The following is a 12,151-nucleotide window of genomic DNA, read 5'->3' as shown; positions in this document are numbered from 1 at the left end:
ATGAAATAACGCAGAAGTTTTATCAAACACCAGCCACAAGTTAAATATGAGGGACGCTCAAAAGAAAAGGTGCGATACAACACTGTGGATATAGTTGAAGTCCTAAAGTAACAACCAGAGGCCTGAGGACAACTATCTCACTCTTTCACGAGCCGAAGGACTCCCTGTTCCCAGAATTCCTGTGGCAGTGACAAAGGCGAAGCGCTTTCTCTTGAGGCTTTTTTTTTTTTTTTTTTTTTTTTTTTTTTTTACCAAATACGTGGAAGCCGCAAAGTGACATGTCCGGGCTGTAGGGCGAATGCTCCCACTTGAACTTGACCATTACACTTCGCATGACCTTGTGGGGACGTGTGGACGCGTTATCGTGGAGCTGGATCGCTGCCCAGACCGTTTGCTCTTGATGTTCTTGCGTAGGCTACGAAGTGTCTCGCAGCACACGTCACTGTTAATGGCTCGATGAGTATCGAACCTCGGACGTCGAGAAAGACGGCGAGCAACCCCTTGGCTGACGACGTCACAGCTTTGAAATTTTTAGGGGGAGATGACGACGCTTGCTTCACGTGCCTAAATATCTCACTACGGTATCCCAAAGCGGCGTATGGAAATTTCAGTCGGTTTGGTTGTTCCGACGTTTCGTACCTTTTCCGTTTTAGCACACCTTATACATTTTGAAATTAGAGATATTGGAAAGTAACACAAATTTCCGTTTTCAAGGCAGGTAAAATTATTCATGAAACCCAGTTAATTTACGATTATCACATGTTTCATGGTAAAAGACCTCGCTGCGTTTCAAGGTACAAGACGGCTGACGAACAACAAAGTACACTTCCGTCCATAGGCTATGGAACTAGTTTTAAAAATGTATAGAATTTTTTAAGGTTGAATAATAAGTACACTTTTTTGTTCTATTAACAAATAAGTGGCGTACTTGTAATACAGTCTTAAGTATGGAATTGTTCTACCGAGACGCAACGGAATAGTCCATAAATAACATATACAATTTTACTAGCCGTAAAAATTTGTAACAGAAGAATTAACACATATTCCAGATAGCATTAATATTTTATACAGCTCTTTAGGGTGAAGAACTCGAAATATTTACAAATTTTGCACAAAACGCAACTTCATTTTTATCAACAACAAAAATGGAAGAAAATTGAAGTGATCTGCCCATGGCTCAGTAAGCAGAAACTGTCCCCCAGGTAGACGAGGAACAAAACATTTATTAAAAACAACATGAAATACTCTTTACTGTTCTGTAGTAGTCTGATGTTGAGTTGGACATAAAGTAGTTACAAAACATTCTGTTGGTGAATATAATTATTCAGTTTCAGCGCTTAGTCTGAAAAGAGGTTTGTAATTCTTTGTCGTAGTAGGCAAGTTCACTGACTCTAAACAGGAAAAAATCTACGCCAGGTAGGACCACTGTTAAGGATTCTTTACTTTCAACATTGCAGCCCAGTCAGCAATCGTGATAATCTAATATATAAGAAACTGTCAGCCTCGATTGAGGCTACAAAACAAACCTTTACCTAGGTTTCAGCCCAAATAATTGAGCCTTCTTCAGAAGATATACTCGAATCTATAATTTACCTATGAGGGCCTGAATAGGCGCAGTCAGGGTGTTTTAGTTTTATTTCTAGACCATGCCCTCTTAGATAAATTATAGGTTCAGGTATATCTTCTGAAGAAGGCTCAATTATTTGGCCTGAAACCTAGGTAAAGGTTGGTTTCATTACCGCAATCGAGGCTAATAGTTTTTTATATACTGTTAAGGATGTTTGTGCGAGAACATGACACAGTAAAAACTTGATGGATATCAAAAACTCCTGATGCCAGAGCTTCTTGACACCAAGTCGCAGCGTAACGTGACTGGTTGCTCGAGGTAGGCTCTTTATGCGGTGTTCTCCAGGCTGGTAAGCATGGTTAAACTGCTGGAGATTGGTAGTGCGGCGTCTTAAGTATCAGGGGCTATCAGGCCGTACACTCCACAATCGGTATACCAATCAGGCAAAATCGCCGTGAGCGTGGAGACAATCGTCCCACCGACGCATCAGGCTACTCGTCCCGTAAAACACCGATTCCTTCCGCGTGAAGAAGTCCGCAACTGTTTGCTGCACAATCTCGTAAGACAGGAACTGTCGACTCTTCACGACTTTTTTTTTTTTAAGGGACCGAAGGCGTGATGCTCCCATGAAGATAGATCACACTATGGGACAGGTGCTCCCAGTTGAGTCGGCGTAACAACTGCGTTACCTTTGCGTATGGGGACATCTTGCGCCGAATCGCGACCAGCATGGAAGGCGAAGCGCAATTCCGCAATGGTGGTTTCGACAGATGTGCTGACCCACACACATTCTTCATTCTCCCGCGGATGCCTACCGGCGATCGAGTGTCCTCGTCGCCACTGTAGTGTCCTGTTCCGTAGGGAAGCAAGCGAGAAGATGTTGTTTGGTGGCCAGTATCTCATTCCACAATAGAAATGCACTCTTGGATTAAGGCGTTCTTTATTTACATAAACAGGAAGCTACTTATCTCCGACAGAGTCGATGTGTTGTAAGTACAAGCTCTTCCGTAATAGTCCTCTTGCCGACGGTATCGGTAATCTTGCTGTTACACTGATCTGGTTCCGCAGTGTATTGTGTTAGCCTAAGCCCGCTCGGCTATGAATGGCAAGACGCCAACGTGGAGTAGCGAGTCGAGCGTCAGTGACTGACTGACTGAGCCCTCCGGTCGGCGACGGCGGCCTATAGAGATGCGGCCCCTCCACGCCCGCACCAACGTGGTGACCAGACCAAAAGTTCTACTGTCACCTCCGTCAACATGTCAGTTATCTAGTAAGTGGATCACAGGATGCTGGGCTGTGATGTTATCCGTGCGTCTGGGTAAGGCTACGCAATAACACGGTCCATCAGGTGATAGATAGTGGACGAAACGCGAATGAGGGTAGCGATTGAAGAGCAGAGGGGAAAAAAGTGCCAAGGCTCGTGCCGAGGGGAAAAAAAACCCTCTGCGACAGTGGGATGGGTAGTAAGAACTGTAGTGGCTTACTAGCTGCGATAGATCGTGCAATGTTGGGTTTGTTAGTGTTGGTATCATGCATCATTACCGTGGCAGACGGTGGCGATCTATCCCGGTTTGCTGCAGCCGCTGCATTCCTGGAACAATCAGGATCGTTATACAGGGTGAGTCACCTAACGTTACCGCTGGATATATTTCGTAAACCACATCAAATACTGACGAATCGATTCCACAGACCGGACGTGAGGAGAGGGGCTAGTGTAATTGTTTAATACAAACCATACAAAAATGCACGGAAATATGTTTTTTAACACAAACCTACGTTTTTTTAAATGGAACCACGTTAGTTTTGCTAGCACATCTGAGCATATAAACAAATACGTAATCAGTGCCGTTTGTTGCATTGTAAAATGTTAATTACATCCGGAGATATTGTAACCTACAGTTGACGCTCGAGTACCACTCCTCCGCTGTTCGATCGTGTGTATCGGAGAGCACCGAATCACGTAGGGATCCAAAGGGAACGGTGATGGACCGTAGGTACAGAAGTATGTGGTATCAGCATGATGGTGCACCTGCACATTCCACAATTAACACTAGGCTGACTCTTGACAGGATGTTCGACGGGCGTTTCATAGGACGTGGAGGACGCATAAATTGGCCAGCCCGTTCTCCTGATCTTGCACCTCTGGACTTCTTTCTGTGGGGTACGTTAAAGGAGAATGTGTACCGTGATGTGCCTACAACCCCAGAGGATATGAAACAACGAATTGTGGCAGCCTGTGGCGACATTACACCAGATGTACTGCGGCGTGTATGACGTTCATTACGCCAGAGATTGCAATTGTGTGCAGCAAATGATGGCCACCACATCGAACATCTATTGGCCTGACATGTCGGGACACACTCTATTCCACTCCGTAACTGAAAACGGAAACCACATGTGTACGTGTACCTCACCCCTCACGGTAATGTACATATGCGTCAGTGAAAAAGACCAATAAAAAGGTGTTAGCATGTGGACGTTCTAGTCTCTTCTGTACCTAAGGTCCACCACCGTTCCCTTTGGATCCCTACGTAATTCGGTGCTCTCCGATACACACGATCGAACAGCGGAGGAGTGGTACTCAAGCGTCAACTTTAGGTTACAATACCTCCGGATGTAATTAACATTTTACAATGCAACAAACGGCATTGATTACGTATTTGTTTATATGTTCAGATGTGCTAACAAAACTAACGGGGTTCCATTAAAAAAAACGTAGGTTTGTGTTAAAAAACATACTTCCGTGCATTTTTTTATGGTTTGTATTAACCATTTACACTAGCCCCTCTCCTCACGTTCGGTCTGTGGAATCGATTCGTCAGTATTTGATGTGGTTTACGAAATATATACAGCGGTAATGTTAGGTGACTCACCCTGTATATTAGTGGGAGATCGGCCATAGATCATCTCACTGTGTGGGGAGTATGTGGAGCTTGTCTGTATGCAGTGTACGGTACGGCTTCCCTGCGTGGTGCCAGTTATTCGGCAATGTGTTCCAGCTGGATATCAAGTAATGGCGTCTGATTAACAGGGGCTCACCTGTACCGTTGTGTTTGAGTGTGCTTGGCCACAGATGTTAGATCCTTACAAGTATGTTTTTTGGTCTGTTATGTTTCCATGTATGGTTGTGGTCGTAGTTCCCCAGATTCAGAATGAACGGGTTCTGCGAATGTCTGGAGTTTCTGTATAGTCTTGTGGTGAGTTTGTGGATTACCTCCGTGAGAGTCTCAAGTCAGTATTCCCGGTGAAGATCCGCGATGCGTGTGTATCGTGTAGCATTGCTTATGGTTTTTGAGTACTTTGATTTGTATGAGCTGCAGACGGCGCAGGCGTGTGGGCGCAGCGTATCCCCAGACAGGAGCTGCGTACGTCATCAGGGGTCGAATAAGTGTCATGTACATGGACCTCGACACGGCGGCGGCCTAAATACTTGCTATCGGGAGGGCGTTGGCGGCGTGTTGCTTGTCGTTCTCTCTCTGGCCTCTTTCCGGACAGGCCCGCTTGATCCAGCGCCTATCGATCTTCGCGCATCATATTTGCCGACCCGTGTGCTGGCGACAGCTTACGCCAGCACAGTTTGTCTTTCGGTAACCAGGAGAAGACTAATAGCTCACTCGTCCACAGTAGTTCACGTATCCGCATTTACTACGAGCACGTCGGAAAGACACGAATGCCATACTAATCCCTTGTATACATGTTAGTGCTTACAGTCCCGCATCGTAGTCGCACTACAAAGTACATACACTGCAGCAACGCCCTCAGACTGAAAGTTTTTGATCTTCCTGTGGTGTCACCGCCAGACACCACACTTGCTAGGTGGTAGCTTTTAAATCGGCCGCGGTCCGCTAGTATACGACGGACCCGCGTGTCGCCACTGTCAGTGATGGCAGACCGAGCGCCGCCACACGGCAGGTCTAGAGAGACGTACTAGCACTCGCCCCAGTTGCTAGCGAAGCTACATTGACAAATACGCTCTCATTTGCCGAGACGATAGTTAGCATAGCCTTCAGCTACGTCATTTGCTACGACCTAGCAAGGCGCCATTTATCCTTTGCTATGTATCTAATGAAGCATGTACAGTAACGAGCGATGTTCTACAATTATGGATTAAAGTTAAATATTCCAGAAGCTATGCACTATTTTTGGCTACTATAATTCCTTGTCATTTTCCAGACCTCACGCCATCCTGCGTGAGCTTTAACGCGTGCATTTCGGCCTCCTCTAGCTATACGGTGTTGGCTCTTCTGCCAACACATCACTTCCCTTATACAGTGCCGCCGTAAGAATCTGTCGCGGACTGCTTGCATATTGATGATAAGCACGGATGATAAATTCGTGCTAGCCGCACCTCATTGGTGCTATTTCGTTGCCACCTGTCGGCGAGCGAGCGCTCCGGGTTGCGTCCTGGGTTGCCCTTGACAACACGCTGTGGCGGCTCTTGTTGTTCGGACCGCGCGTTGTTTTGGCTGTCGTTGCCGGGGCGCCTAAGAGCTCGTGTATCAGCTACTCGTGTCGCTCTACTGCTATGTTAGAGGCCTATATTCCCAGACACAGCAAAAATGACGGCAACTGCTTATGGCAGTCTCTAGTGCTCATTCCTCAATGTAACTTCTGATTATAAAATCAGTAACTGGACTGAAACTAAACTCCGTCCGAACAGGCTATGAAGGCACAAAGTACTACACTGAAGTATCGACAAAAAAAAAAAAAAACAAACAGTAAAACAACAACATACAATCCCATCTTCCTAGGCACACTCTTGGTACAAGTCTCTATGGCCTACGACGATATTTCGTTTTTTTACCTAAAGCATTCGAATGTGCATATCCCAACATTATTTTTTAGAAACTTAGTTTTATGACTTTAAGGACAGAACGAGTAAGTGGTTCATATTTTATTGGTTGGTTGGTTGTTTGGGGAAGGAGACCAGACAGCATGGTCATCGGTCTCATCGAATTAGGAAAGGATGGTGAAGGAAGTCGGCCGTGCCCTTTCAGAGGAACTATCCCGGGATTTGCCTGGAGTGAGTTAGGGAAATCACGGAAAACCTAAATCAGGATGGCCGGACGCGGGATTGAACCGTCATCCTCCCGAATGCGAGTCCAGTGTCTAACCACTGCGCCACCTCGCTCGGTCACATTTTATTGATAGGAAACAGAGGGCACAAATTGCTACTGATGTTCTACAATGTTCAACACGGGGACTACTCCTGAAATACAGTGTGTTCCTCCTAAGAGGCGTCAGGCGCATTTTCTCTGCTGTCTCTGCCGACATTTGCAGTTTAGTGTTTGCAATGTGTACATGGAAAAGTCCCAAGAAAAAATTATTGCTAATCACGTCTTTCATGTGATGCCCAGTGTCGATGGAAAGCGTCCGTTCGTTTCCCGTCAAAAACACATGACGTGATGTGGCTTGTACCTCAGCGTCACTATAATACTATTCGTAGTTTATCTGTGCACAATGTAGAGCGTTATTTCCGCAGCTGATCACGAACTGTTGAAACTTCCTAGAAGGGTGAACTACTTACTCTGTCACGTCTCCGTTACTTTCAGCTAGGATGTACTCTGCCACTGAGGAAGCCGCTTAGGCCCAGCGGAAGCAGCAGCGGTGCGAGCGCAGAGCCCCGTGGGACGCGGCTGATATTGCGACTCTCCATTGTTTCGTGCAGCCGGAAGAACGGCCCTTTCCTCCGAAGAAACGCCACAGAACGGGCGGAGTGGAGGAGATAGCGGCGATAGTGCGGGACGTGGAACATAACGCCGGACAAGAGGCCATTGTGGCGTGAAAAGTATCTTGCCCTACTGTGCGGGTCTCTCCGGGCACTGAGGGGTCTGTCCAGGTGGCACACTTAGCGTCTGGCGCCATCAGGTTGACGGTGGTGTATGTACTCCACACCATTCCACATCATTTGTTGCAAGTAGAGCGATTTACAGCATTTACATTTACCAGCAGCCAAAGGTCTCAGCCATGCACGTTTTCACACGCCCATCGCTCGTTATACTGCCAATCGAGTCTCCATGTTCTCCTCCTCTTTATTGTCCTCCTCTTCTTCTTCTTCTTCTTCTTCTTCTTCTCGTCCTCCTCATCTTATTTCTCATCTTCTTCTCCTCCTCATTCTTTTTTGCTTGCATTAATCCACCTTCTTTCTGTGTCTTTCCCCTCCTCCCTCTCCTTTTTCTCATCAGTGTCTTTATCATCATCCTATTCTCCTTCTCCCCGCTTCCTTCCTTTCTCCTGAACTTCTTCTTTCTCCTCAACATCTTCTCTCTGCTCCATCTCTTGTCTCTGCTTCACCTCTTGTCTCTGCTACTCGTTCTCCTCCACCTCTATTTTTCGATCCATCTCTCCTCTTATTTCTCCTATTTTTAGTTATCCTTCTCGTACTCTTCCGCTTTTTCATTTTACTCTTCATCTCGGCTACGCAGCCCTGAGTCTCAGGATGGAATGTACCAGGGTCGGAAGTTCCATGCTGGACAGTGCAGGCGCGCATAGCGTCCATGCACAAAGAGGTACTTCCATCGACGAGACACACATTCTGCGTCCACTACGAACTCTGAAGTGCAACAGAAGCCTGCGTGCTTGTTAACGAGCGAGGCCGGCCTGTTTGAATTTCAAATGAAGACCGGCAGAGTGCAGATTGTAATTATAGCTTGCCGAGTAGATACCTGCATATCATGTGAGGAAGGGAGCATCGCGTGATCTGTCCCACATCCATACACCGGTTTGCAGGTTGATGCCAGGTTCCTCGACAAACGGGAACCATTTTTATATTTTTTCTCCCAGTCGCTTGGTGAACAAAATACGAGCTACCAACGGTTGGACCATATCTGCGACTCGCTTCAAGTCTTCCTAGCAGACGTAACGTAAGAACTCGTTCTTAGCAGCATAACATTGTCTGATGTAAAAATAATTTCAAGAGTACCCTAATGATGTGTGACGGAACCGTCATTGTTTACAATATATACGAACCAGACACATTAATGTGACCACCACTTATGTTCGTCGTCAACGCTCAATAACCACTTACAGACAGCAGGTGGGAGCGCAAACAGTGGAGGGCATATAAAGGGTGTCTGAGGGGCGTCGACGCGGAAGACAATGCAGTCGTTATCACAGTAAGGAAACCGCGCGATTTCTCTGACGTCCAAAAGTGCCTGATCATTGGGTTTCGGACCAGAGGTGGAACATTTCCAAAACGACTAAGTTTGTGCCGCCACGGTTAAAGTGTACGATACATGGCAAAATGGCGCTGTCCAAAACCGATGGCAAGGCAACCTTGCTGCAGCACGGGCCATGGAGGACAGGGGTGAACGGCGGCTGCAGAGATGTGTTCGAGCGAACAGACGTCCAACTGTTGAGCAACTGTCCGCATCTCGTGGTCGTGCGGTAGCGTTCTCGCTTCCCACGCCCGGGTTCCCGGGTTCGATTCCCGGCGGGGTCAGGGATTTTCTCTGCCTCGTGATGGCTGGGTGTTGTGTGCTGTCCTTAGGTTAGTTAGGTTTAAGTAGTTCTAAGTTCTAGGGGACTGATGACCATAGATGTTAAGTCCCATAGTGCTCAGAGCCATTTGAACCATTTTGTTGGGCAACTGACCGACCAGATGAACCAAGGGGCTGCCAACAGCGAACGTTGCTCCGTATGGGCCTTCGCAGCGGCTGCCTGGTTCGTGCACCTGTGCTGACTGCTGTTCATCGGCGACGAAAGCTGGAATTTACTCGTCAGTACCAAAACTGGACGTCCGCTGAATCGCGACAGATGACCTTTTGAATCACGTTTTATGCTCCATCGGAAAGATGGCTGTTAGCTTGCACGGCGTTAAACGTCTGACAGCAAGCACACTGCAAAAATCGTCGTAAGGGTCCAGGCCAGAGGAAGGAGCGTTATGGTCTGGGGAATGAATTCGTCATTCTGGAAAACACAGTAGATCAACGCAAGTATGAATCTGTCCTTGGTGACCATGTTCATCAACACAAACAGTTTGTTTTTCCTCGGTACAATAGCATCTACAATGAAATGAATACCCTTAGCTGCATACAGAGGTTGATATAAGTCAACGGGGACAGTTGAAAATGTGTGCCCCGACCGGGGCTCGACCCCGGGATCTCTTGCTTACATGGCAGACGCTCTATCCATCTGAGCCACCGAGGACACAGAGGGCAGTGTGACTGCAGGGACTTATCTCTGACACGCCTCCCGTGAGACCCACGTTCGCAACTTATTGTCCCGCAGTATATTCGTAGTGCCCCTGCCCATCATACTAATTACTCGCGGCTTTACCGCCGATTCCCGTAAGAGTTCGGGCACTGTTTGTGCATCCACACAGAAGAAGATGGTCAAATGGCCGGTGAGCCTTAACTGTATATATGAAGGTGGTATCTGTTCTTTCGGACCAGCATGTCCGAAAGAACAGATACCATCTTCATATATACAATGGCATCTACCACCAGGAAAATGAAACGTGTCACACAGTGCACAGTGTACGTGCGTGGTTGGAAGAGTACCAGCATGAGTTTGCTCTACTGCCATGGTCGCCAAACTCCCCAGAATAGATTTACACCCAGTCACGAATCTGTGGGACCATCTCGATTGGGCTGTTAGAGCCATAGATCCTCAACCCAAAAATATAGCGCAGCTGACCACGGCGCTGAATTCTGTATGGCTCCACATCCCTGTTGGAGGCTTCCAGATTCTCAACGACACTCTCCCTGCACGTCTCTCGGTGGTCCGCGCTGGAGCTTTCGACAAGTGGTCACATTAATGTGTCTAGACAGTATATATGACTGATGCAGCGGGTAACCACCAGCACTTCATGAGGATGCTCAAGGTGGATGCTGCAGTCAGGAACAAGATAGCAATACCAGAAGACTGCAGCGCAGTACAGGAAGAACTGTGGACGATTGATAACTGGTTCAGAAACTGCCACTTTAACCTGAATACAAATAAGGATCTTATGTCCTACGGGCTGTAACAAAAGAGGTAATGCCAAACTTCCAGCAACATTCCTCAAACATAGAGGAACGGAATGTGTTGTACGGGCACAGGTCTGGATACTCCATATTTGTGTGTTAGAGCTGACTTTCAACTTCTCTTCGTAGTCACATTAATCATGGGGAACACACAGAAACAGAACGTACATGGAACGTTTTCTTATACGGAATGTTCCAGATACCGTCTGTGTTACAGTATGAAACACCTTCTTCCATGAAATGTTCAAAATGCCCTTCGTTAACAAGGGTGCACGCATCAACAAACCGTCGCAATGAACCCGTGATGAGAATATGTATCCCTGGAGAATCACGTGATCAACAAAGAGTGACAACGTTAGGGTCGGCAAGTTCGTGACTGCTTGTTACGGCGTCATGTTCTCTCATCCAGGCTCAACGGATAAACGTACTAGGCTTTCTTAGAGAATCCCGTACCTGTTCTGCTAGAACAGGTGCCCTCACCAGTGCGGGGTAACGTGTACTTCACGCACGAGGGAGCTCCTCCTCATTTCTGTATTAATGTTCGCAGGCTTCTAAGCAACAGATTCCGTGACCAGACGGATAGGTAAAGGTGGACGAACTCCTTGACCTCCACGTTCTCCGGATCTTTGTTTGTGGTGGCATTTGTAAGCTCTTGTTTGTGCGTTACGAAGAGGTTTACTGTCAAAACTCCGAAAGCGTCAGGAGGGTGGGGCAGGTTTGAACAGCAACAATTCGTCCACTTTCAGGACAACATCACAAGGAGGGCAAGCATGTTAGAACACACGGCGTGGAGCAATACGTACGCTACTGAATTTCAGCCACAAACAAATTTTTATTTCACAGACGTGCACTTCGACTAGATTGCACCAGTTTTAGTTACCGTTTTTTTTTTTTAATTTTGCAGTACTGTTTTCTTAGAGAGGTTATGTTTTTCGATTCCTTGTTCCGCTCGAAACTAAACCCCACAAATTTGTAGGTACGTAGGTGGGGCGAAACAGCTGCTTAGCAGATTGTTATGTTTTCGGCAGTCCACCTGTGTTTCCCTGAGCCTCCCCTCCCTTCTCCCACAATATACCCCCTCTCCAGGCCCTCCCCCTCCCCCACTACACGCACGCAGTCCTCAACGGAGTTCATTTCCAGCGCCTTCCGGTCCCATTCAGTTTCCGCCGCGCCTCCGCCACGCGCCCCGTCAGTTTTTTCGCCGTTCCTGTGTCCAACGATTCCCACTTGTTGAGTGCCGCGTTCGTGTGCCTGCGCCAGACTTCTACCTGTGCTTCTGCAGCCTCTTACGCGAAGGTCCACGCAGTGTACTGTAACCTCCAGTGTACAACAATTATGCCAGGCTGCAGTACAGGGCAGTATCCCCCGTGACTGTGTGAGAATTAGTGGTGCACAAGTGAATAATTCCGTCAGTGGCGCCCTTTCTGATTGTCCACTGGTCCTCCGAAGAAACACACCCCGTAGTGTGCGAGTAGCAACAATACCCGGTTGTTAAGCGTGTCTGTCTGCGGAAAGGTCAGTATTTTCAGGTCTCACGCCGTAGCCTATTATGACACGAAGAAAGCTTTGCGGTGATATTCTAGACTTTTCATTTAGAGCATGTAACGGGACACGCGTA

The 12,151-nt window shown here is 47.3% G+C and overlaps 1 protein-coding gene across 5 annotated transcripts in view; it reads left to right on the top strand.

Annotated features, from left to right (window-relative positions):
* Positions 1-12,151, top strand: part of LOC126106668 (mediator of RNA polymerase II transcription subunit 1-like) — an 861,203-nt gene that overhangs the window by 607,535 nt on the left and 241,517 nt on the right. The window contains exon 1 of one of the 5 annotated variants that reach the window (XM_049913035.1): positions 11,778-12,048. The exons of 3 other annotated variants lie outside the window; for them this stretch is intronic. The gene's annotated coding sequence lies outside the window, so the exon portion shown is untranslated. Of the gene's footprint in view, positions 1-11,777; positions 12,049-12,151 lie in introns of those variants that run through there. One more of the 5 variants, XM_049913032.1, reaches the window with a different exon arrangement.

This window comes from Schistocerca cancellata, chromosome 10, assembly GCF_023864275.1.
Source record: "Schistocerca cancellata isolate TAMUIC-IGC-003103 chromosome 10, iqSchCanc2.1, whole genome shotgun sequence".
Lineage (NCBI taxonomy): Eukaryota > Metazoa > Arthropoda > Insecta > Orthoptera > Acrididae > Schistocerca > Schistocerca cancellata.
The sequence above is the reverse complement of the archived record's forward strand: the minus strand, read 5'-3'. Positions and strand labels throughout refer to the sequence as shown.